Here is a 5,660-nt window from a genome sequence, read left to right on the forward strand (position 1 = left end):
TAAGAAACATATATATAAGTTGCAATTGCAACATAGATTTTTAATACTATTTTCTTTAAAATGTAATATTTTAATTAATTTGTAGGTTAAGGTTAATAAAAAGATATTTGTTTTCTAGGTAAATGGTTGAGTTGTCTTTTAATTAATGTTGATTAAATAAAATCGGGTTAAAATAAATAAGTAAACTTAGTTTGAAAGTCTAAGAACTAAAAGAACGTCAAATATAAGTTCAATGGATACATTTAGTAGACAGTAAAAAATGTTTTATTGTTCAAAACATAAGTTCATAAATCTTATTAACAATTATCTTCGATGGCTATTACAGGTGGTAGTAAATAATGGCATAGTTGAAATCACTCTATCAAATCCAGAAGGACATCTCACAGGCATACACTACAACGGGATTGACAATTTGTTGGAAGTAACAAATGATGAAACTAATCGAGGGTATAGTAGAAATGTCATTCTCATTTATTCATTGACTTTTTTGATCATACATGGCACATTAAACTCTCTAAAGACAAACATTTAGGACCACTTTGTTTCGAACATCTAATGACTTCAACTCTGGACCAACATAACAAAAAAAACAAGTATATGATTCTCGGGTTACATTTACATGATGTAACAAGGAACAAGGGTACAAATCTAATCAAAGGGTAAAAATGTCATTTTAAGTATTCACTTATATGAACAAGCATGATAAGTATATGGACAATTAAGAAAATAAATGTCATTTTTATCATTAATATTTTATCAGTTTTTTAGACAGTAAATATTGTGATAACGTGTATCTTTTACTTTACTTGATGCGAAAGAAAATAAAAATATGTTTTACAATCCTTTGGAAACGCTTGTGGACCAAAACAAGAGTTTGGAAATTCAAGCAAATAGTTGATGGAGAGCTTTAAATTACTATGAAAATTATAGATTTATTAATTTTTATTCTAGACTTTCATTTCTAAGTTTAACTTTATGTTCTGTTTGGAAGAATAAAACAACATAAAAACGTTGACTGATCTCGTTAACATTGAACTTAGGAAAATAACGAGTTGTAATTGGATCCAGTCAACTGTTGTGTCTCAACGTATTTCGGAAAAAACAAAAATTATAACCAATGTGAATATTTTGTTATCCTTCATAATTTTTTTTGGCTTTCGCTACTGATTTTAGGTATTGGGATGTTGTTTGGAGTCATCCGGGAAGTATTGGAACTAAAGGTGTCATGGAAAGGTACATTTATCTTATCTTTCAATGACGTATCAAATTGCTTCGGTAAATAAGTAGATATCAGATAATGATTATTGCGTAATGAACAGGCTCGCGGGAACGAGTTGCGAAATTATTGTAGAAACTGAAGAACAAGTTGAACTCTCCTTTTCGAGAACATGGAATTCTTCCGTTGAGGGCAAGCAAGTCCCTCTTAAGATCGATAAAAGGTTGTTGTTTCRTTCTATGATAATTTCAATTAACAAAAATGAAAATATGGAAATGATGATTGACCACAATGATCAACTAGGTATATTTTGCTTCGTGGGTCATCGGGATTCTATACATATGCAATATACGAACATTTAGAAGAATGGCCAAGTTTCAATCTTGATAATACGAGAGTTGCTTTCAAGCTCAGGAAAGACAAGTAAATACATTCCCTAATGTTTTCCTTGGAGTTAGAAGATGGTTTTATTTGAATTATGATGATAATGTAACTTCGTGTTGCTTAGGTTTCATTATATGGCCATGTCCGATGATCGACAACGGGATATGYCTTTGCCTGATGATCGGTTTCCTGGAAGAGGCGAACAATTAGCCTATCCAGAGGCAGTCCTCCTTGTGAACCCCATTGAGCCCGAGTTCAGAGGCGAGGTAATAAAAGAACCACTATAACAACATTTGGTTTTAAGACGATTTTATAGGATTTTTTTTTTCAAGAAGTGTCATGTGCGTGTCTCTCTCTCTCTCTCTCTCTCTCTCTATATATATATATATATATATATATACATATGCACTAATAGGAGACTTTACTTCTTAAGTCCTATTAGGTTATCAAGACTTCTTCATAACAACTTATTTTTTTCAAATGATAAAACTTCTTTGGTTTCCGAACCCCTTTTGAACAATTTATTTATTCTTATGTTTTTGTATAAAATACATATTCATGTTAAAAGTCTTATTGAATACTCTTTTAGGAGATGTGGACATCAAACCAGACCAATTTGTTGTCGTGAAAAAAAATGTGGCTAAATTGATCCCAAATTCATGACTGGCATAGTGTTTAAGAGATACTTCAATTTTGTACATGCAGGTGGACGATAAATACCAATATGCTTCTGAATTAAAGGATCTTCGTGTCCATGGATGGATATGTAACGATCCTCCGGTGGGATTTTGGCAAATTACGCCAAGTAATGAGTTTAGGGTAGGTGGTCCTATCAAACCGGAGTTAAATTCTCATSTTGGACCTACAACTCTTGCTGTAAGTCATGTTGATCTGTTATATATGAAATCATATGCCTCTTATTGTCTTGTAGATTCAAGAGATGAGAAATAATCATATACTATAGGTTTTTGCAAGTACTCATTATGGCGGAAGCGATTTGGTGATCAAATTTGGCGAAGGGGAGTTGTGGAAGAAAGTATTTGGTCCAATTTTTATATATCTCAATACTGTTTTGGATGAAGAAGACCCTCGTACGCTTTGGGATGATGCCAAGAACCAGGTTTTATCTATTAAAATTTATAAAATGGAAATATGAATCTCTCTTATCAAACTTGTTTTCAGATGTCTATTGAAGTTGAACATTGGCCATATGATTTTCCCGCTTCAAATGACTTCCAATTCGCTCATCAGCGTGGTGCCGTTAGTGGTAGATTACTTGTCCAAGATAGGTAACATCCTACTTGCATCGGATCAACTAATAGGAAGTTGTGCACGAATACTTTGCAACAAGTTTAATTATCATTCACCACAATAAAAATGAATCTATAGGACGCCTAAAATGTAGAAGTGTCCTAAAAATATATTTCATCGGACTTAAGTTTATAGGAGCAAACCAAAAAACATATTTAATAGTGTACAATAGGTTTATAGGATGCTTTTAGGCATTTTAACAAGCTCTTAGAAGGCTTTTAAAATAAAGTGTCATATTAACTGTTAAGTATCTTAAAAACACAAGTGTCCTATAAAAAGATAGGTATATAGGACATTTCAAAAGTGTCATATAAAATAGCTAATATGACACTTTATTTTTAAAAGCGCCCTAAAAAAGTTTTTTAAAACACCTAAAAACATCATATAAACCTATTATAACGCTTTAAAATAAGACACTATATGATTTGATCCTATAAAACTAAGTTCTATAAAGTACTCTATTAAGACGCTTAGACAATCTAGGCGTCCTATAAAACCAATTTTATTGTGATGATTTGTCTTATGTYGTTATGCAGGTTCATTACTGGTGAGGATTATATACCCGCAAAGGGGGCATATGTCGGGTTAGCACCACCGGGGGATGTAGGATCATGGCAAAGAGAATGCAAGGTGAATTCATACTCTTGATCATTTCAAATGACCCTTTCTAAGATATCATATACAAGTTTTTTCTCCCTATAGAAGTTTTTCGTATATGGCTAGTATATGATCAAGTATCATACTAACTCCATGGTTCTTTCGCTAGAAATATCAGTTTTGGGTCGAAGCAAATGAGAAAGGCTATTTTTATATACCAAATATAATTATTGGTGAATACAATCTATACGCTTTGGGTCCCCGGATTTATTGGTGATTATAGAAATTCTTCAATTATCAATATTACTTCAAGTGTTAATATCGACATGGGTGATCTTGTGTATGAGCCCCCAAGAGATGGTCCGACTTTATGGGAGATCGGCTTTCCAGATCGCTCTGCAGCTGAATTTTTCATCCCTGATCCTAATCCTAAATACGTCAACAAGTTCCTTCTCCACGAACCTAATAGGTTGGTACATTTGCTAATCATAAAACACAAAAAATTATTATTTGACACTAAGAACATTGATGGAACAGGTTTAGACAATATGGGTTATGGGATRGATATTCAGAATTGTATCCCGATGGAGATTTAATGTACACAATCGGAGAGAGTAATTACACGAGAGATTTTTTCTTTGCTCATGTCCTGAGGTATGTATAATATACACACACATATACATATATATATATATATACATATACATATATATATATACATATATACATGTATATATATATATATATATATAAAGAGAGAGAGAGAGAGAGAGAGAGGTTTAGAGGGGAAAATCCTCAAAAAAATAAAAAACTGATAAACACTCTGCTAATCATTCATCTGGACGGTATACACATATGTGCATACATTAAAGTTGTTCCTTGGTTTTTATGCACATGTGCATGTTATGTACGTGTACATATTGTGTGTGTATATATATATATATACACACATAGAGGGTCAAGATCGGAGAAAACCAAATTTTTTTTTGGAAAACTGAGGAACACCCTGACGCTATGCATATATGCACACCAGACAAATTGCTTCAAATTACTTATATGTACATGTGCATAATGTCCGATGGATGATTACTAGAGTGTCAACTTTCCATTTTTTATTTGGAGTTTTTCTTGAACTTGACCCCACACACACACACACACACACACACACACACACACACACACACACATATATATATATATATATACTCTCAATTTAAGGAAAACCATAAAAAGTAAAAAAATCGAAGAACACACTAACAACCATTGAATCAGAAAAATCAAATGTCTAAAATTAGAATGATATTTTTATAAATAAATGGAAAGTCGAGGAAATTTGAGTAAGGGTGTAGGTTGAATTGGTTGGTATAACCGGAAGAAATATGATACCTTTTTTTTTCTTTCTAATTTCTAAAATAATGGATTCTTCATCTATCTTTCTCAACTCCGTGATAACACCTCTCTTTCTCTCTCTAACCTCCATGAAATCTCTATCATCATCGAAGCATATTCTCCCATGTTTCTTCTTCCTCTTCAACACTATTTGTTCATCAAATTTTCAAAACAAAAAACATAACCCTATAAATCTTGAAGATGAATTTGAAGTTTGAAATGGTGGACAAGGCTTCTTGTTAGTTCAACCAATGTTTACAACTAAAGACTTTCATACTTTTATTTTTTAACCTAATATATATGGCAATGAGGTTTCAAAAAGGTGATCAAGTTGGAAATTTAAGTGAACACTCATACATTAACAATTTCCAAGTCCATACAACCTAAAACCCTTCTTAATTAATGTTGATGATTCACATGTGCATATAGCAAGAATCTTATAATGTTAATGATTTATATGTGCATACAACCCATAACTCCATAATTTTGATAATTTACACGTGTATACAGCTCAGAACCCCATACACATTAAAAAAAAGTTTGAATATGTTGAATCATTCACATGTGCATATAGTCTAGAAACCCCATATGTAGATTTCAAAAAAACCAAGTTTTTAATATGACGAGTCATTTACATGTGCATACAGCCTAAAAGGTCGTACGTAGTTAGAAAACATAAATGGTTAAATATGGTTAATCATTCACATGCATATACAACCCATAAACCCATACATACATTTGTAAAAAACACTGTTTTTTTTTT

General features: G+C 32.1%; 1 pseudogene; it reads left to right on the forward strand.

Moving 5' to 3' along the window:
• Positions 1 to 325: 325 nt before the first annotated feature.
• LOC112505247 overlaps positions 326 to 5,660 on the forward strand; it is a 7,745-nt pseudogene continuing 2,410 nt past the window's right edge.

Source organism: Cynara cardunculus, unplaced genomic scaffold, assembly GCF_001531365.2.
Source record: "Cynara cardunculus var. scolymus isolate 2C unplaced genomic scaffold, CcrdV1 Un_Scaffold_9272, whole genome shotgun sequence".
Lineage (NCBI taxonomy): Eukaryota > Viridiplantae > Streptophyta > Magnoliopsida > Asterales > Asteraceae > Cynara > Cynara cardunculus.